At 44.9% G+C, this 21,604-nt stretch overlaps 1 protein-coding gene across 23 annotated transcripts in view; it reads left to right on the top strand.

Moving 5' to 3' along the window:
* The first annotated feature begins 4,783 nt into the window (after window positions 1-4,783).
* Window positions 4,784-21,604, top strand: part of PLCB4 (phospholipase C beta 4) — a 483,574-nt gene continuing 466,753 nt past the window's right edge. For 12 of the 23 annotated variants that reach the window (XM_086335124.1, XM_086335139.1, XM_086335127.1 and 9 more), the window contains exon 1: window positions 5,126-5,221. The gene's annotated coding sequence lies outside the window, so the exon portion shown is untranslated. Of the gene's footprint in view, window positions 4,987-5,125; window positions 5,222-21,604 lie in introns of those variants that run through there. The other 11 variants (XM_086335149.1, XM_086335142.1, XM_086335132.1 and 8 more) reach the window with 3 other exon arrangements.

Raw genomic sequence — 21,604 nt, 5'->3', positions numbered from 1 at the left:
CCTGGTGGGCCGTCATCTCTGGGGTCGCACAGAGTCGGACACGACTGAAGCGACTTAGCAGCAGCAGCAGACTTTCATAAAAACAGTCATCATCATAACCACCATTATCACCATAGAGTAGTAGGTTGGAACCTCTCATTCTTGTCAAATTGTAAGCCTAGCTCACACTTGGAAAATTCTCTTAAGTCAAGTTGTTTGGAATGAAATTAAATGCTCTTCTCTATCTTTCTATCTTCCCTTTACATTCCAGTTAACAATAGATTTAACAGAAAGTGGTTAGTGGTTTCCCTCCAACCCCAACTGCCGTTGTATTCCACATACACTGACTCCTTAGGCCATTTTCTTCACCGTCACTCTCTGGTTCTCAGTGCCTCTAACAGGTTTTAGTGGAGCAAGACACTCAAGGTTAGGGAGGAGATACCTTGAGGCAGAGATAGCCCATGTCAGGTTGTTCTGTGCTGCTCACTTTTCAGATTATGTTCCTAATTAAGGCAAACTGGACAAACGGGGCTAGTGGTGATCTTTTCATTTACAAAGGACAGTAAGTAAAGAGCTCGGTGGAAGCTGTGGTTAATGTATCACTTTAAATCAGGACAGGAGGTGCACTGTCCTTTCTGTAAAAAGAATGCAACGTGATCTTTGGCAAATACAGGTGTGACTATTAAAAGTCCTCCTGTTCCCGGTCCTCTTCTCATACAAAGCAACAATAATATGCAAGACTTCATAAAACTAGAAACAAGGAGCTGGTTGCACTGACGTTTCTCTTTGGCCCCTGTGGTGAGTGTTAATTCTCCTAAGTACAAAGGCAAGGCATGTTCAGGGATCCGTATACTTGAGAAAGTACCGGTCTAGGGATCCCCTCGTGGCAGAAACAGCTCCCTCTTATCTGCCTCCTTCCTACCAACTTTTAGCCTGGCTGGGATGGGCAACTTTCTCTAGTTTCTCTGTGTTTTCAGTGGACACTGTGGAAGGCTGCTGGATGCCTGGCTTTTTTGTGGGTGCCCCACCATAGGGTGGCCTTCCTGGCATGTGAACCCCAACAAAAAGATGCACTGGGCTGAACCACCATGGAGAGAACCAGGGGCTTTGGGATAAAAGGAGCAGAGCTGGAGGAAGGGGCCTGGAAGGAGGTCCAGAAAGACCCTCCAAGAGCCTCACCGTTTTCTCCACGACAGAAAGCTAGCTTAGGGACAACGCCCCAGTGTCACTGGTCACAGTGAGCTGAGGAGGGACCACACTGGCCACAGGATACAGACACTTGTCCCTTTCCTTCCTCTTTCCTGCCCAACATGCTGGAGGAACTAGGCCTTTCGGCAAGGGCAGGGAGCAGGTGAGACAGTGTTTAAGGACCAGATCCTGTGCCGCTGGCCTTCCACTTCAAAGAGTAAAGGACAGAGCTAGAGCCTTCCTCGGGGACTAGACGGGATTTAAATTGAATTTGAGGTTGAAGATTTAATACAGTCTGAGTTTTGAAACTGAAAATGGGCACATCCTTGGTGGTCCAGTCGTTAGACATGGCTCATGCACTGCAGGGGGTGTGGGTTCCTTTCCTGGTCTGGGAATCAAGATCCCATAGGCCAAGTGGCATGGCCAAGAAAAAAAAAAAAACACCTGAAAATGATAAAAACTGCCCATGGAGAACCATGGCTATGTCCTTTTAATGGGCTCCCTTTTTGTACTCTCAACCCTACAGGCATTCTCAACGCAAGTTCTCTAAACTGCCAGCCAGATCACGGCCACACTCTGCACGACAACTTCCGCTGGCCTTCCATCACACTCAGACTAAAGTCTAAAGTGCTCTCTGTGCTCTTGTGTGGTCTGGCCCCCCGCTGCCTCTGTGACTCCAGTTCCACCCACTTGGTGCCTCACTCTGCCAGCCTGGCCTCTTTCCTGTCTCTTGAGCATGCTAGGTACATTGGGTCTCAGGGCCCTTCTCGTCCCTCTGCTGGAAACACTGTTCCCCAGATATGCATCTCTCTTTGTTCCAGCCTCCATAAAAATGATGCATCCTCAGAGAGGCCATCTCTGATCTCTGGCTAAAATAGCAGTCCCCTGTCTTACCTCAAAAATTCTTTTGCTTTTCCGTCATAGTTCTCAGTACTACTTGATGGTATATACTATTTATTGTATGTTTCCTCTGATAATATCTAAGCCTCATGGGGCAATGATTTTGTCTCTTTTATCTCAATATATTGGGCAAAGAATGCCTTGTATATAAAAGGTTTCAAAAATGTTCGTTGAGTGAATGACTATCTGAAATGTTATTAAAGAAGAGTGAAAGAGAAAGTGTTAGTCCCACAGTTGTGTCTGACTCTCAGACACCATGGACTGTAGCCCACCAGGCTCCAAAAGAATCGAACTGAACTTTGTACTTCAAAATAACATCTAACTATTTAAACCTTCTAAACTGAGATTCCTTAGTAAATAATATTAGTTTGAAGACCTAGCAATGACAACAAATGTTGCTGTGAGTTGGTTTACTAATATGTAAAATTAAAGATAGGCTTAATCTATGACACCCTGAGTGAACCCTAGGGCAGTGGGGTTACTTTTATGGAAATTGGTGTATGTAGTAGGCTGGGGGGAAAAAACCTAAAAACCATAAAATAAAACCTTTCTATTTTTCTCTCCTCCTATCAAAAACTAAAGTGCACCCTTTTCCCATTCTTTGATTCTGCACATGACCATGTGACTTTCTTAGTGAATAGGACGTTAGGAAACGTTGATATGAAATTTTATTTTAAACTGGGGCTTGCTCTTGGGAACCAGGATCTCACCATATGGAGAAAACACCCTGTCATCTTAGCCAGCGAGACAATGCTTCAAACTCCACATGTCTCCATCTGCCTGAGTGGAACTAGAGACAACAGCAGACAGCTGCTCTGCTGATTCCGTGGAATGGTTGTTACTTTAGGCCACTAAGTTTCTGTGTAGTTTTTACACCGCAAGGTCTGATACACTATATTTGGGAGAACTGTGTACTAAATTAAGTTCCATTGTTAACACAATCAGGACACACAGATGACATCTTCTAGCTCACCTGTCAACAGGTGATATGCGGAGAATACAGGAACTTAAACAGGAAGTCCTCCAGAACTGGGTTTGAAATTAACTACACTATTTATTGGCTGTGTGAGCAGTTGGTTGGGGCAAACTGCTTAGCTTTTCTAAATCTTAGTTAAATATAAAATAGAGAACATGACTAAAATACTGACCCAACCTCAAAGTCTGATCTGAGGGCCAGCAACATCACCTTGTGGGAGCCGTTAGAAACACAGAATCTGCGGTCCCACCCCACACCTCCTGAGTCAGAATCGGCACTTTGACAAGTTCTCCAGGTGACTCGGGGGCACATTACAGCTTGGGGAGAGCTATCAGCGCCCCGGTGTCACTCAGGATCACCACATCGTGAAGACCTCCAACAGGGAAAAGCCCCACAGCTTTCTCCTGTCTCCCAGGGAAACTCGGTCTAGGCTATTTTTCTGGGCTTGCTCAACATGCAGACAGGCTCGGCGGCTTCTAGCTTTTCTTAGGGCCCAGCTCAAACTGCAGTTTAGGGTTTTAGCAGGAGTTGTTAGCCGGCCCTCAGCCCCCTCCTGCTGAAAGATGCCCAGTTGGTAAACTTGTGATTACCCTCCTCTCAGCTCTGCCTGCAAGAGGTCAGGCTGTGCCAGGGGAACAAGCCTTTCGGGTCTGCAGTCGCCTCTCGTCCTCGGGGCCTGGCTATGGTTCGCGCCCACATCCTGCTCTCACCCCTCAGCCCGCAGGGGCTGCCAGGCTCGCTCTCTGTTCCCGGCCAGCGGGACCCGCTCCCGGGCTGAGCATGCCCAGTGCGGCCGCGAGTGCGGCCCGGTCCCCAGTGCGCAGGTGCCACGTCTCCGGGTTTTGGTGGCCGCCGGCCGGAGAAGGAGGCGGAGTGGCCTCAGGGAGGAGAGTCCTCCCGGGAGGGAGTCCTGGAGCCGCGAGTTGTGAGGGTCCACACAAAGGGTGATGCTGGAAGGAGCGCCGTGTAACCAACCCCTTTAGTGTGGGTGACTCGGAGTCACCTGGGGCCCGAGGCGAGCTTACGCCCCAGCATCTCGGGGACCGACGTCTGGGGCGGGGGCGGGGGCGGTTGCGTCCCTGGGTTGCACTTGGGGGAAGACTTTTTGGAACCACTTTATCGTTCGGTGCCTCAGTTTAAGACTCCGGGGCAGGGGGCGGGGTGGGAAGGAGAGAGAGGAGTATTTGCTTTGGAAGATTGTTTCAAGGATTCCAGGAATAAAAAGCGTTTAGGACAGTGCCTGAAGCATTGTACGCTCCTGAGGTGTTTCTTAAACAAAATATAAACAAACAAACACCCCTACCTCCGCCAACAACTGTGGGTCGTTAGCTGTCGCCGGATCTGATCCCTCTCCCCTCTTTTAACCTCCTACCCCCTGCCCGGGCTCACGGCCCGTCTCCCTCCAGGATGCCCCCCACTCCTCACAGGTGCTGCTCGGGAGGCGCCACCCTGGGTGCCCCTCGACCCGGCACCAGGCCTGCCTGGCGGCGCCGGGAGCACCGGGGGCGACCGGGGAGACCCCGCAGAGTCCCCCGCGGGGCGGCTTCCCGGACGCCCCACCCACCGTTTCCGGGCGAAGCCCTCCACCCGGCCGGCCCCAGGCCCCCAGCGCAAGGGCGCCCCGCGCCCGCCGGCCCCCTCCCTGCCCCGCGGGATCGCGGCCGGCCCGGCCCCTGCCCACCCCCAGCCGGCCGGGCGCGCCGCACTGGGCATGCTCCGTAGCCCGGGCAGGTTGGGGCTGCGAGGCGACGGCTCGGGATCCGGAGCCGGGAGGCGAGGACGTAGAGGGAGACTCGGGGGCTGAGCCAGGAGAAAGCGGCCGGCCGCTAGGGGCGGCGGGGCCCGGGGCCGGGGCGCGCCGAGCCGGCGGACGGGCGCAGCAGGCCGGCACGGCCCGGCGGCTTGGCCGGGGGCGCCCGCTGAGACCCGGGCCCCTCATGGAGGTGAGGACCGCTCCGGGGAGGCAGGGGCAGGGGCGGGGGCGGGGCGGGCGAGGGGCGGGCTCGCCGGCCGGCGCGGTCCGGGGTGGAGGGGCTGGTGACGCGGGGAGCAGCTAGTGAGCCGCACCGCACACAGGAGCTCACACACAAACGCGCGCACACTCGCGCGCGCACCCACTGGGTCTCCAGGCGGCGGCCGCGGCCGCATCTCCGGCAGCAGCTCCGGGCAAAGTGACAGGTAGGAGAAGGCTTTCCGAGTCCCGCCCGAGGATGCTCCCGCCCGCCTGGGCCCGCGGGGCTTGTTTGTTCCCGGCGGGTGCGTCCCGGACGCGCGCGCGCGCACCCAGATGCCCTGCCCCGGAGCCGGTGCGGTGCCGGCCGCCCGGCGCGCGCGAGAGCTGGGGGTCCGCGCGGCCGCCCCTCCCTCTGCAGTCATCGCCCGCTGGGTTTCCTTAGACTCTATCCAGACATTCGCTGCTTCTGGCTGGAAATAGCTCGGCTCGACGTATATATGATTATTTCGGTTGGAAATAGTTGGCACGGTGCAACGCATGTAAATGTGTATGCGTGTGGCTTGCCTTACCTCTTCTGGGGAAATAATAGGTATGACTGACCATTTCCACTTAAAACAGCACTGATAGGGCGGCACTCCTTGGGGGCAGTGTTCCAGCTTCCTAAGATAATACAAAAGATGGAGACTAAAAGTGTCTTCAGAATTTTAAAGTTGCCTTTTTCTTAACTGATTAGACCCTACGTAGTACTGTTCTCCCTGTGGACTTTGTAGGCAGTTCTGTTACGGAAGTATGAAAATACTGAATCCTTCAGTTTCCCGGTGTGTTTCAGTGCAACTTTATCTAGAATCATAAAACTGTCATTTTTTCTTTTCTGGAGAAAAATGCAAATGCACATTATAGTTTCATAAATGTGCATGTGTTTGAGAGATGTCTGACTTTTTCTCTAAAACTTTTGAGGTGATTCTACTTCTTGTTCTAAAGCACATGTTTGAAATTTAATTTTGGCCAAAACATCCATGAAAGATCCATGGATTTTTACTGAAAATGTGATACAAGGTGGCCTGTAAATTAAGTTATGGGTGTATAGAGATAATCTAATAATTCTGTTTAGTTATATTTAAATAATTATTTCGTTGGCAATAATGTCATTCAGACTTTAGCTGTATAATATCTAATACAGAGATAAAGTTTCCCCTTTAAAGAGAAATCAGATTCATAAACTGACCAGTAGAAGCAACTGGTGACTTTACCTGGGCAGTTAACAAAGTGTCTGAGGAACCATGTTCTTCATAAAAAGTCATATTTTATCTGTATGTGTGTGTAAAATCTTAACTTTATCCATCTAGTTTTTTCGAGACTCTTTTCGAGACTCATATATATTCAAAAATATATGCTTGAAACAAGAACCGAATATTTTGTTTGCTTTAAACTTCAGTGGCCTAGGTTATTGAAATCAGGTAGAAGAACAAAAATTTATCTGGGCAGGGCCATGTGATTTAATCTGCCTTATCCGTGTTATGTAATCTAAAATGTTGTGTTTTGATAGGACAGTCTTGCATATTTTTCAGCTAGTGTTTTAATCTATTATGTCATCTTCCTTTTGACGTTTAAAAAATGATGCCATCTTGGGAGAACACCTGTTTTCATAAAAATTCACTTTTTAAAGAGAATAACATTTGTTTTTGAATTGGCATTTTTATGGACGTGAGACTTGCTGCTGTAAGTGGTAACCCTTTGCATGAAATGTATTGTAACATATGTGAAGGTACCTCATATTCGATTACGAATTACGTTTTCCTCTAATTGCATTATTACTCAACCATTCCAACTTAGTTTTGATTTAGCTTTGATGATATCACTGCCTAGCTCTGAATTAATCAGTGAAAATGCTATTCTACAAGTAACTGTCAAAACAAAATTTCCAAGACTCTATTTGATCACTGGGTATACATGAATATGTGTCAGGATAATGCTACCTTTATTTTGCAAATGCACACCCACACAGAGAGCTTTGTTCTAAAATACTCTTTTGCAAGTTTTATATTGGTGTGCCTGAACAATGTGATTGATGTTAAACTACTTCTGTGCCCTGGAATCTTAAGAAGCTGTGTTTTTGCCTTATGAGATGGTGAAACAGGAAAGTTTAAAAAATATTCAGGGTTACCAGAATGATTTTGCAGAAATGGATTTTTAAATCTGTATCACCTCTTTGAAATGTTTCATCCCCCAAGTGGGGATTTAGCCAGTGTCGCGGCCCTCCTGTTTTGTCTTTCTTAAAGAGCAAATCCAACACCTTTAGATTAGTGCGTACCGCTGATTTTAGCAACGTGGGACAGTTACATTTGGCAATCCAAATGAATATGGTATTTTCCTAGGATACAACCAAAATCCACTTTGGGGTTTGATTTATTAAGAATTGATACAATGACTGAGGCTTGACTAATATTCAGCTCTAACCCACCTTGCAAGTTAAAATTGAGGTAAAATTGAGCTTTAGCACTGATATTTTCCTTGAACCCATCACATGGCATGCCAATTTGTGAAAAGATGTGATCAATAAGCCTGTTTCTGGGTTTAGCATCTGCATTTTCTTCCCCAAACTTTCAGGTGTAGCTGGCAAGCTTAAATTATCAAATTCATTCATTCTATTAATTATATCCGTGGACTTAAAAATATATATACATTAGTAATTAGGTGCCAAGGTTGTTTTTTGCTTTAAAAACCTTATGTTGTGAAGAAAATTTATCTTTGTGGTCACAGTTCTTATGTAATATAGTCACAGGAAAGAAAGGTTATGTATTTTGCATATTCTCCACAAATGTCTTTAACAGTAAGCTCAAGTATTTAAGCTTATTGAGCAGATCATGACTCAATTTTCTTTGTTTTTGACCAGTTGTAAAGTACGGATGAAACAACATGTTTATTAGCACGAAGGGCACAGGTTTTTAATAAGCTGTCGTCTATCACAGTGAGTCCTGTAAAACCAAGAACTTGTGTGTTTGATATGCAGAATGAGGTCAAGGACTAGTGGAGATGCTTTAATGATCACAGTTGGTATTTCATGTCCAGACTGAAGTTTCTAAAATGGTTGCTTTTCCCCTTATAATGTGAACTTGTGGACCTTTTTAGTGTCTGTCAGAAAGACTTACCTACCTATGAGAAAATCAATACCTGTCTTCATCGTCAAGTCTCCGTGGCTTTACTGTCTGTGAGGATACTGTCCAATTCTCAGTACTGTCCACACTGCATTTTTCTATTTCTCTGTACTATTCAGGAACTATAATCGCCCTGTGTGCGATTATATTATATTTATTATATTATATTTCATTATATTATATTTATATAATATATATTATATTATATTATTATTATATTTTTATTATTATATTATATTTCATTCCTTAATATTTATTTTTCTGTTTCATAGTTTCTCTTTTGATCAAGCCTTCTCCTTGAAAGTAGAACTACTTCCTCAAGGTGTAATATTACTTATCTAGTTGTGCCTGAGGATTGGAATATTTCCTGCCATATCAATAAACAAGGATGCCACAGTCCTCAGTGATTCCAGCTTCCAGGGCACTCAGGAAGAAGAATCCCTGTGATCAGTAGCCATTAGGCTGCAGTCACTCCCAATAGGGGAGCCCTGAGGAACTCAGGATGTGGAAAATACAGGATATTGGCCCCAGAAAGCCGAGACGCATATGAAAGGAATGATTTCAGTAAGCCCAGACTTATTTCTGAAGTAGACAATTGCTAAATTCCTTAACCTGAGATATCTGGTTTTCTTTCAGCTCAGTTCAGTTGCTCAGTCTTGTTTGACTCTTTACAACCCCATGGATTGCAGCATGCCAGGCTTCCTGTCCTTTACCAACTCCCGGAATTTACTCAGACTCATGTCCATTGAGTTGGTGATGCCACCCAATCATCTCATCCTCTGCCATCCCCTTCTCCTCCTGCCTTCAGTCTTTCTCAGCATCAGGATCTTTTCCAATGAGTCAGTTCTTCACATCAGGTGGCCAAAGTATTGGAGTTTCAGCTTCAACATCAGTCCTTCCAATGAATATTTGGACTGATTTCCTGTAGGATGGACTGGTTGGATCTCCTTGCAGTCCAAGGCACTCTCAAGAGTCTTCTCCAACACCACAGTTCAAAAGCATCAATTTTTCGGCGCTCAGCTTTCTTTATAGTCCAACTCTCACATCCATACATGACTACTGGAAAAACCGTAGCTTCAACTAGATGGGCGTTAGTTGGCAAAGTAATGTCTCTGCTTTTTAATATGCTGTCTATGTTGGTCATGGCTTTTCTTCCAAGGAATTGACAAAAACACTTAAGATGCTGCTGTATCCCTGGCTTGAAGGGATAAATAAAAATTCCCACTGTATAAAAGAACTCTCAGCTTTTAGGTTCTGATTGTTTTTTAAGTCAACACGTCTTATGTCAACTAAAAATTGAACAACTTGAGAGTTGCGAGTTAAGTTGTATTTGGGGCAAAATGACGACCGTAGGACGGGAGGCAGCACCTCAGATACTCTGAGAGCCTGCTCCAAAGTGGCAGTGAGGGAAGGTCATTATATAAGGTTTTGGTGAAGGGGGCGTTCAATACCACGAGGCACTCATTTTATAAAAAGTTTTTTTTGCTAGTCATGAGGATCTGATGTCACCATGAAGGGATTTAGTGATTCTCTAGAAACGAGGAGATTCAAGGATTGAGATCATAAAATCTGTTCCTAAGACCATCCTAAAGACCTATGCCACAGATTCCCTGGAGCACAGAGTGCCTCACTCCACCCTGAACTCCTCAGAGGCTGTAGAATGTCAGTAGCTATAGCAGCACAGGGGTCAATCTCCCTAGAGGCAGATGGCAAATCCCTTTATTGTTCAGTCCTTGGCAATACTCTTGGCAAGTGCCAATTTGAGTTGACACTTAGAATGATAGAGATTTTGGCACATTCAGAGGCTGGGCTTCTGTAGCTCTTCAGATATATAAATGGGTTTACTTCACCCCAAGGAGAAGGTGAGCTGGGTGAAAATGCATCACTAAGTAGATGAGTGAGGAGTTTAAAGCCTGTTTGTAAAAATCACCCCATTTTGATCAGTTGAACAACGACGTCCCTCTCCCCCTGCCCACCCCCCTAAATCCCACTTTCCAAAACTCTGGTTAGAAGCTCATCTCTTTGGATACTTTTGTGATGCTGAAAGTGTAAACCAAGTTCACAGAGTGGATGAAAGCAGTCTTGAGACTTTTTATGTATCAGCTGGGAGATTCTTATATTCCAGAGGATGAAGGGCCAGTAGAGGTTTTATTTTCTCTGTGTGAACTCCCATCTATTTTTTCTTTCCTTTTCTTTTTGGAATCAAAGTAGATGAAAGGGACATCAATCAGAAGATGATTTTCTCTGCACACCCCTTTGCCTACTGCCTGGAAAACCTGAGAAGGTTGTGTACCATGTGACTGTAAGATAGTGTTATCTTATCCCCTTGAGTCTCCTTCAGGGCCTGGATCCTTTGAAATTTCACCTCTGGCCACCGAGCCACCCTGGGGGCATGCAGATCACTGCTTTATGATACATTGCCCTTCTTAAAGGTTCTTCTCCTCCTGAACAATTAGAGGAGGTTGTCGGCTCCCTGATGTGAACGAAGTAGCCATTTGCTCAAAACAGGAGGAAGACAGTCACTCAGGAAACTTAATTGTGAGCAGCTCGTCTGGAGAGAGCAGGTCACAGGCCGGTGGAGTCACACTTGGCATCTTGCTGTCTCTCCCAGGACTGGAGCTCTTCATTGCAGGACACCCTGTGGTGGATGAGCTTGCAAATACATCTTTATTTTCACTTTCTTCCAGTTGACAGTTAAGGCAGCTATTGGAGCCTTGGATGAGTCTTGGCATTTAATGGATTGAAAAGGAAGCACATACTATGTGAGCCTTTAAAATATTTTTTGATAAGTATGTGTGTGCTAAGTCACTTCAGTCATGTCCAACTCCTTGAGACCCCATGGACTGTAGCCCTCCAGGCTCCTGTGTCCATGGGATTCTCCAGACAAGAATACTGGAGTGTGTTGCCATGCCCTCCTCCAGGGAATCTTCCCCACCCAGGGATTGAACCCTCATCTTTTATGTCTCCTGCATTGGCAGGCAAGTTCTTTAGCACTAGCACCACCTGGGAAGCCCTTTGATAAATATACTTACATATAATTGTTTTCCTTTGTACTTCATTTACTTTCAACAGTGTGAAGTTTCTGTGACTTTGAAGTGTTGGAATCAGGTGGGCCTGCGCTCAGATCCAGACTATGTATGACATGTGTGAACTCTGTGACACTTAGCGTTCACTCTGAGCCTCCGTGGCCACGTCTGTAAATGAGGAGAATCGCTTATAGGGCAAAAATACGTGGCTGTGCAGCTTGGATGATGTTGGGTGTTGTGTTACTGCTCCTTTTGCTGCAACAGCTCTTGGTGCTTTTTCTGTTAACACTGCTAGTATTCCTCCTCACTCCTGCATTCTCCTCCTCCCCTGAGGCAAATGCCAGTGACTTATCCATGCAAAGCAGGCTGTGCTAGCTCATATAAAACTTCTGGTAAGGGACACTCGTCCTGCCCCGTCTGCTAGTGAGGAAGTTCGGGTCACCTTTTAGGGCCACTGTGTGAATGCCAAGTCTTCCTCTGGGTCTACCTAATCCCGCCACTGCAGTTGGACAGAGGGGCCTCACAGTAACTCAGCCCTAACCTCCTTGACATTCTGTGACCTGTGGGCTTTGAAATAGAACTCTGTGAGCAGGACGCGACCCCCAGGGCATCTGCATCTCCCAGCCAGGCTTTGAAGAAAGACTATGAAGCCAGTGAGGCCTGGGAGGAGCGAGGCATCCACCACGATAATCTGGAGATCTGTGGGGTTTTAGGGGGACTGTGTGACTTCTGCTTCCCCATGGGCTTCAGAGTCAGGAACACTGATGGCAACAGTAACAAAACCACAGATGTTGATTGAACATTAAAAATGTGCCGCTTAAAAAAAAATAAAATTCTTTATTGAATTTGTTACAATATTGTTTCTGTTTTGTTTTCTTGGCCTTTTGGCTGCCAGGCAGGTGCACTCTTACTTACCTCGCTAACCAGGGATCAAGCCCGCATGCCCTGCATTAGAAGGCGAAGTGTTGATTGCTGGATCGACAGGGAAGTCCCCAAAAATGCCGCTTAATTTAACCCTCCCCACAGCTTTTTATGGAAGCTCCTAAAAGTATCTGTTTTACATGTGGGGAAAGTGAAGCTGAGAGTTATTCACTTCAGGAAGTTAGAGATGGGAAGTCAAACCCAGGCAGACTGACACCAGAACTCAAACTTCTAACTGCTGTGCTGTGTTACCTGCCATGCAAGTACATGTGGCTGAAAGGTTTGCTACAATAACAAATTTTGTGAACACTATTTTACGGGACCAGGTTGAGGTATGACAGAGAAGCTTCTGGCAACCCTGCTGTGACTGTGACCGTGGAATTGAAATAGGAAGTTGATATATGGGCTGGAAATCTGAGAGGGATGTTACCAAATGCTGCTGTAGGGTAGCCTAAAAGTTAATTTAGTTTTCTGAAGGACCGGCTTTTCCTGGGTCAGGTTCCTCAGGTCTCAAGCAGATATGACCCACTCTGATTCCTCTGAGGGCCAGGTGAGCATCACGGGGCTGCCCGGGGTAAGCTTACGCTCTTAGACGGTGGTGGTGGGGTGCATGTGTGTCAGGAGCTCTGCCCTGGCAGAGCTGATTTCTGCCAGGCAGGTATGGGGCTCATGGTTGCCAGCACCTCTCTGTTTTCAGGGGAAGCATGAAATCCAGATTTCTTTTAAGCTCGAAATATAATTACAAAACCTTTAGAAATAATTAAAGTAAAAATGAACATGTCAGCTTGTGGGGTGGCCAAACAAAACTAGAAATTAAACCACCATATGATCCAGGGAAAACCACTAGACCATTCAGGTATAAAAGTGAAAATGAAAGTGAAATCGCTCGGTCATGTCCGATTCTTTGTGACCCCATGGACTGTAGCCTACCAGGCTCCTCTGTCCATGGGATTTTCCAGGCAATAGTACTGGAGTGGATTGCCATTTCCTTGTCCAGGGGATCTTCCCAACCCAGGGATCAAACCCTGGTCTCCCACGTTGTAGACAGACGCTTTACCGTCTGAGCCACCAGGGAAGCCATTCAGGTATGACCTAAATCAAATCCCTTACAATTATACAGGGGAAGTGAAAAATAGATTCAAGGGATTAGATCTGATAGAGTGCCTGAAGAACTGTGGATGGAGGTTTGTGACAGTGTACAGGAGGCGGTGATCAAGACCATCCCCAAGAAAAAGAAATGCAAAAAGGCAAAATGGCTGTCTGAGCTCCCGCTTCCAGCCTTTTGTCAGCCCTGTGAACTAGAGTCTTTATTAAGTGAGCATGGTTCCTTCTTTATTTGTGCTTTTTCCCCGTGATTGAATTTCTTACAAAGGTGGTTATAGCCATTTATTTCTAGTGGACATTCGTTTTGGATTCTGAATTTCTTCCGTGTTTTTCCCCTTGCTCATTTTTCTAAGATGTTAGCAAGTCTTCAGGGTTGTGGGAGGCAGGACATGGCTTTCTCTCCTACTTCATGGGACTCCTTGAAAATAAGAACCATTTAGTGTAGAAGTGGGGACTTCATCCATGGGGACATGGAGGTCTCTTGCCTGCATCACTGATCTGAACTCTAACCAGTCACAAATGTGTCTGCCTGCAATGGCACCCCACTCCAGTACTCTTGCCTGGAAAATCCCATGGACGGAGGAGCCTGGTGGGCTGCAGTCCATGGGGTCTCGAAGAGTCAGACACGACTGAGCGACTTCACTTTCACTTTTCACTTTCATGCATTGGAGAAGGAAATGGCAACCCACTCCAGTGTTCTTGCCTGGAGAATCCCAGGGACAGGGGAGCCTGGTGGGCTGCTGTCTATGGGGTCGCACAGAGTCAGACATGACTGAAGTGACTTGGCAGCAGCAGCAGCTGCTGGGTGGTGTTGGGTTTGTCCTGGATGCGCAAAATGAAGACCTGTTTCTGCACGTCACAGAATTTCAACATGCAATCTACGTAATAGCTCTCATCTTCCTTTTGGGTCTTAAAGGAGGAATTCCATTGGATCAGATGAGAAGGAAGTTCTTTGAACTAGGACATCTGCTAATGCGCCATCACTGGATCAATCACTAAAGCCCCTCTTAGAATTTCTGTTAATTTTTGGTTTTCATTGGCTTTTAAAATGATGGATGTGATACATTAACATGTTCCAATTGAAGTGATATTGCAGAAAGGAAATGCAGAAACAAAATATAAAATACCCTCTCCCACCTATACACATACCCAGATATAACTATCGGCAGCAGCTTAGAGCATCTCTCTCCTCTCCTTTTTCTGTGCATATATATATATATATATATATATGTGCATGTATAAGTATATACTGCTACTGCTAAGTCACTTCAGTCATGTCCGACTCTGTGCGATCCCATAGACGGCAGCCCACCAGGCTCCCCCGTTCCTGGGATTCTCCAGGCAAGAACACTGGAGTGGGTTGCTATTTCCTTCTCTAATGCATGAAAGTGAAAAGTGAAAGTGAAGTCTCTCAGTCGTGTCCCCGACCCTCAGCGACCACATGGACTGCAGCCTTCCAGGCTCCTCCGTCCATGGGATTTTCCAGGCAAGAGTACTGGAGTGAGGTGCCATTGCCTTCTCCATATAAGTACATACACATGCTTTTAAACTGGATCATGATGTGTAAGTTTTTCTACAACTTGCTTACTTGCCACTTAAGTGTTCATTGTGGTGATCGTTTCATATCAGTATACTAGTTTTATTTTTTCTTTCTAACATTATATAAACTCTGGTAGTACCATCAATGAACTATGAAGTACCATGTTTTATTTAACCATTCTCCTGTTCTCACTGTTGCAAACTGAAAAAGTGAAGATCTTTGTGCCTGTGTCTTCATGCATGTGTGCTAGAATTTCTTGTCGGTTGTTGCTGTTGAGTCACTAAGTATTTGGCCCAAAGGGTATGCATGTTTACATTTTGAGAGTGCACTGTTGCATTGCCTTCAAGGAAGGTCCCCATGGAATTTCTATCTTGTGTGCCCTCACATTATGACTATGGTCTCTAACTAAAGCAATATCATTTCATTGCTTTAGTAGTTCAGTAGACCTCAGTTATATACAGTATACCAGGAAAGGACTTTAGAAGTAGTCTATGTCCTTAAACTTGTTGAAAATATAATAATCAGAAAAGAATTTACCAATTTATAGGTCAATTTAAGGACTTCTCTGGTGGCTCACTGGTGCAGTATCTGTCTTCCAGTGCAGGAGATGCAGGTTTAATCCCTGGATCAAGAAGGTCCCCTCGAGAAGGGAAATGGCAGTCTATTCCAGCATTCTTGCCTAGGAAATCCTTGGACAGAGAAGCCCAGTGGGCTACAGTCCATGGGATCACAAAAGAGTCAGATACGATTTAGGGACTTCAACAATTGGTGGCTCAGCGGTAAAGAATCTGCCTTCAGTACAGGAGACATGGGTTCAATTCCTGGGTTGGGAATATCCTCTGGAGAAGGAAATGGCAATTCACTACAGTATTCTTGCCTGTTTAGTGACTAAACGACAGCAGCAAGCAGCCAATTTAAAAACTTGTTAGTAAAGAGAAAGCTTGCGTAGAATCTGAGTTGAAAATCTATGTTCTGATCAATTTGATTGGCTGTAAAACTTTAGATTCTTCAGACCCAGGACCTATCATAAACACCCTTGAATGTACAGTCAAAAAAGTGAGATACTGCACAGCCAGCAAAGATTGACATTGACTTGGGAAAATGGAATTAGTTTCATTGCTAAAAATTCTATCCAGGTGTATTTATATCTTTAGACTTTCAAATACTTAATTATTTAAGAATATTTTTTACCTTCTACTTTCTAATTCTAGAATTACAAGATTCAGAGATAAATTATTTTATTGAGTTTTATTATTTAATAGATACCTGAACTTAATTTCCATGGTATTTGGAAATAATATATAGACAGAGGACCATATAAGTTAAAAGCTACACTGCATTTTTATTTAGAGAGAGATTGGGAAAAATACAGAAAATCTAGGTCACTGATTCTCAAGTTTTTTGAGAAGTTTTAACTTCAGTAATTATAGTTGTTTTCAATGCTATGAAGTGAATTATCTGTTGATATTTAGAATTTTATGACATCCCTTAAAAGATTGGCATCATCCTCAAGTATCATATTATCAGGGTAAGTACATCTTGATGTAGATAAATAGCAGGAAATGAAATTATTGGTTTTTTTTTTTTTGTCTGTTTCTCCAGATACCCATTTTTAAGAAAAATTCTGGTGAGGTTGGCAATGACATTGGGATTCTGATTGCATGCTTTCTGCGTGTTTATTTTTATAGCATGCAATGAATTGTAGAAACATGGTAGGATTCAATTATATTTCCTTGGCATTAAAACCTTGGGTGTTCAGGAAAATCTGTACTAGATTTTGCTTCTGGAAACGTTACAGCATTTTAAGTTCACAGACGGTTTCCTTTAATAGTACCTGTGGCAGTCACAGTGGAGGGCCCCTTCTGGCCCCTCTTTAACCTGGTGTCATCGGGGCCTGCTGGGGAACAGATGGAACGTGTGGACTGGGTCCTTTGAGGAAGGCTTCGTAAGGGTATGGAAGGCCCATGCCTTTAGAAGGTGTGGGCAGGTGTAGGGAACACAGCCACACCAGAGTGAGAGCCACAGAGGGACTTAGCACTGTGGGGAGCTTGCCTGCTCCAAGTGAAGGGCAAGAGGGACTGTTCTCCAGGAGCTGCGTCCTGCGGTAGAGGACCTGTCATGTCCCTGCAGGGAGAAGGCGGGGGAATAAATGCCTGCATCACTCTCCTCCTGCCCTTGGACCTCCGGCTGGAGCCTTCCATCAGCCGGCTGGCTGGTGCAGATGGACCCCAAAGGGCAAGAGGGGAGAGACGGGTGACGAGGAAGGCCAGTGGTCTGGGCAGGCAGACTGCGCCTTCTACACACCTGCTCATCTGGAGGTTCCGCCAGGTTGGAAGGCCCGTGGTCTGGCTTTGTGGCCAAAGAAAAGAAAACCAGCCACAATGACTAGATTTAAATAGAAGTCAGGAATGTTCTGAAACGTCACATGGCAGATACCACTAAGACACACGGTGGGCCTTAGAGTAACAGTTAAAAATAGCATTTTTTTTTTTTTAAAGTTCATTTGGAATGGCTTGTGTTTCTTGGGAAATGAGCACAATGGGAAACTTTATGTGTTTATCTGAAAAGTGTCTGAAAAGTGTAGGCTATAGGCAGGAGACACAGAAGGGATTCATGAAGTCCACAAATAACATGGAGTTGGATACCTAAGATGTAATTCCTTTGCTTTTAATATTTTATGAAAATATTTTATCTAAAAATGTCAGGTACCTGGGGAAAAAGACAAGAAGGAAATTAAGGTTATTAACAGTAATTTTCCTTCAAAGAAGTCAATTTAACTGAATCATTAGCATCACCGAGGAGCAACGAACAAGCTGTATTTTCCCATTTGTTCAGCGTGGCTGTAAGACTCTGAGACTTCAGGCTCATTTGTTCCCTCGTTTTCTTGGAACTGTTGTTTGAAAAGGTGAAGATGGCTCTGGGCTGTGTTAGTTTGTGTATTTGTCCTCAATGAACAAGCAGTGAATTGATTAGAATCGTAAAATCCGAGTGCTAGAAGGAATGTCAGGTTCACTTCTGCTTCCCTCCACGTGTGATGGTATGAGAAACCAAGTCAGTAGCTTTCAGCAGCTGCTGGTTTGCAAATTCCCCGCTTGGTGACTCTGCGGAAGGCACATCCCTTCTCTCTGGAGAAGCTGCACTAGATGAGTTTCTCTTTGCTTTACCCTGTAGACTCCTCAAGTCCCGATTTCCAGGCCTTGCTTGGCCATGTATTAGAGGCAGGTCTTCTTGATCATCTCTCCAACCATCCCCTGCCCTTAAAATGGTCTTCTCTGGAGCTCTCTGCATTGCTTTCAACTCTTATCACTGTACAGACTTTCTGTATGCGATAACTCATCCACTTTTACTTTTTCTTTTTTACAACCAGTTATTCACTATGCTATGCTATGTTAAGTCACTTCAGTCATGTCCGACTCTGTGCGACCCCATAGACGGCAGCCCACCAGGCTCCCCCGTCCCTGGGATACTCCAGGCAAGAACACTGGAGTGGGTTGCCGTGTCCTTCTCCAATGCATGAAAGTGAAAAGTGAAAGGGAAGTCGCTCAGTTGTGTCCAACTCTTAGCGACCCCATGGATTGCAGCCTAACAGGCTCCTCAGTCCATGGGATTTTCCAGGCAAGAGTACTGGAGTGGGGTGCCATTGCCTTCTCCGAGTTATTCACTAATGACTCCCATATCCCTGACTTCTTGTCTGAACTCCACTTATATCCCATTGTCTGCTGGAGATCTTGACGTTGAAGTCTTGTGGCTGCTTTCACATCAGTGTGCCCCAAACAGAAGTCCTCAACTTCACTCCAGACTTACACCTCATCTCAAGTCCTGAATCTTTGTGAGACCAGCAGGCGCCAGTCATTTGAGATGATCATTTCTGCCCACTCTCCATTCCTATCGACACTGCCTAAGTTTATATCCTGAGTGTTCATGCCTAGTTGTTCCCATAACCCTTTAATCAGGTTCCCTATTGCCCTCTCTCTTATTCATTCAATCTTTCATGTTTTCTATTAGCTATTGAATGAGTATCACATACTGTTACAGCATCTGGAGGAGGGCATGGCAGCCCACTCCAGTGTTCTTGCCTGGAGAATCCCCATTCACAGAGGAGTCTGGTGGGCTACAGTCCATAGGGTCGCATAGAGTCGGTCACCACTGAAGCAACTTAGCATGCACGCACGCACTGTAACAGTGCATGAGTTGCAGCTCCTGCCCTTCAGGGTTTGCAGTTCACTGGAAGAGAGACAAATAAATAGCTACTTTATAAGTTTACATTTTTGCCCCTTTACTCCACTCTCTGTACTCAGCTAAAGTCATTCGCACACAGTAAATCTTATTATAGGATTACTTCTAAAATGCTTTAACAGTATTCTGTTGCTTTCAGGACTTAACTTTATTTCCCTAATTTGCCAAACACAAGCCATCCATAGCTAAACCTCTGCAGTGAAATTTAAGACTTTTATTTGGGTCAATAGTACTGAGCTAGATGAAGATCCTAAGAACGTGAAGTCTTTGGCCGTTTGTGCTCACATTACAGTTAAACCCGTTCCTTCAACTGGTGAATTCTACAGGCCTTTACACACCTCGCAAGGTTGCCATCTCCTCTGCAAAGCGTTCCCTGATTTCAGCTCTAGGTCCAGGGCCCCGTCCTCAGTCCTCCCGTTGAATGGTTTGCACATTTTAGCCACAGCAAGACTTTCTTGAGGAAGGGAAGAATCTTGTGTATTAGAAACTAAATCAGAGACTCTTCAGTGAATGAATAACAAAATGCTATTATTGCAAAGTCTGCAGATTGGACAGGGTTAGGAAAGCCATCTGATGAATAAGCAGAAGAGGTGCCACATTTAATAAATTGAAGTTTTCTGCAGACTTATTACAGAAGGTAAGCACATTCCATTATTGTTTACACTGGTTGCTGAGAAATAGGACAACAATTCATTTGGAAAGATGATCAGTGACTTGAAAAGTCTACATCCGTGATTTCTGCTAACAGATTTGGATATTTTAATTTCTTGGTATACTAGAACCAGAGGAGACATTTCACTGAAGATAGTTTATCACTTACTCCTGATGGGTATAAACTATAGTTTGTTCATTTTATGTTCATTTTATAGTTGGTTCAAGTTATGCTTATAGTGTGTTAGACCATGAATCAGAAAAGTTTCCTTATTTCAAACTTCGCTGGAAATTTTGAGGAGAAAAACATTTATTTAATCAAATTATTTTTATAAAGTGGGACTCTTGGTAATCTTAAATGCTTTGTATTTATTGTAGCACTTTATTATCCAAATGACCTGTGAATGTATTAGTGCCAAAGAGAGAAAGCCAGAGAGCATTACTTAATTGAAGGAAAATATCCTGCTGAATCTTGTTTTTAGGAGAGCGTCTTCCAAAGTTCCCAAATCAGGAGGGAACTTTTTATTCAGGACATTGGGGGTTTTTTTGTTTGTTTTTTTCTGTATTTTAAAAAGAAATTTGGCGGCACTGTGTGGCATACGGGATGTGAGTTCCCCGATCAGGGGTCACGCCTGCACCCCCTGCACTGGCAGGACAGAGTCTTAAGCACTGCACTGCCACAAGGCCCCAGGACTGCAGCTGGGGTCTGACCAGAGCGTGACTTGGACACTTTCCCCTTCCTGAGGAGGAGAGTCACCCCCACTCCCCAAGCCGGTGGTGTCAGTAGTATTTGTGAGGTTTCTTCTCCACAATTGACATCTTTTATGATTTAGCAAATCTGTCTTCCTTTGCGTTGAAAAGTGCTGGCTAAGCATGTTAATCATTGTGTCTGTGTGTTAGTTGCCCAGTCGTGTCCGACTCTCTGCAACCCCATAGACCACAGCCCACCAGGCCCCTCTGTCCATGGCATTCTCCAGGGAAGAACACTGGAGTGGGCTGCCACTTCCTTCTCCAAAAGGAACTATAGAAATAAAGAAAGTGAAGTTGCTCAGTTGTGTCCAACTCTTTGCGACCCCATGGACTGTAGCCTATCAGGCTCCCCCATCCATGGAATTTTCCATGCAAGAGTGCTGGAGTGAGTTGCCATTTCCTTCTCCAATGTTAATCATTAGATATATGATTATTCAAATTTACATGAAGAACAACACTTAGAAGGATGGTAGTTTAGCGATTGCAGCTGCTGGGAGAAATTTTCACAGTAGCTGTTTGGAAGTACAGATAGTATTTCCTTTTATTTAGAGTCTTTTTGGACCTGTGAGGCCCTCCGAGAACCTTAAGTCTGGCCTCATTCTGTCCATTTTTCATTCCCTTTGAAACAATTTCAAAGTAACTGGGTAAAGTTCCTCTCTTATCTGTCACAAGAAACACACCAGAAATTTCTTGTGCAGCTACCAGAGGAAAAGAAAGAAATTTAAAAGCTCAGATGATTTGGGTATTAATACCTACCCTGAAAGTTAGTGACTCTGCTTGAACCAAATTCTGCTGTACCATTCTGTCACATGTTAGTTTTTATTTTCTCAGCTTGAATTTGTAAACGCAACAGACCAACAGGTTTTACATCAAGAGTGACAAGCAGAAGGAACCCACTCCTCAATCAGAGCAGTAAATGTATTTTTAAAACCTCTGAAAATGTTCTACTTTTTCCCCAAACCAAACCTCTCCCAGCACTCTTAAAAAGCTTAAAATTGAAATATATTTATACCAATTAGTGATACCAAGGGAACATTTCGTGCAAAAATGGACACAGTAAAGGACAGAAATGGTATGGACCTAATAGAAGCAGAAGATATTAAGAAGAGGTGACAAGAATACACAAAAGAACTATTCAAAAAAGATCTTCATGACCCAGATAACCATGATGGTGTGATCACTTGCCTAGAGCCAGACATCCTGGAAGGTGAAGTCAAGTGGGCC

This window comes from Bos grunniens, chromosome 13, assembly GCF_055505025.1.
Source record: "Bos grunniens cultivar Pamir isolate PY7600 chromosome 13, Bosgru_T2T1.0, whole genome shotgun sequence".
Classification (NCBI taxonomy): domain Eukaryota; kingdom Metazoa; phylum Chordata; class Mammalia; order Artiodactyla; family Bovidae; genus Bos; species Bos grunniens.
The sequence above is the reverse complement of the archived record's forward strand: the minus strand, read 5'-3'. Positions and strand labels throughout refer to the sequence as shown.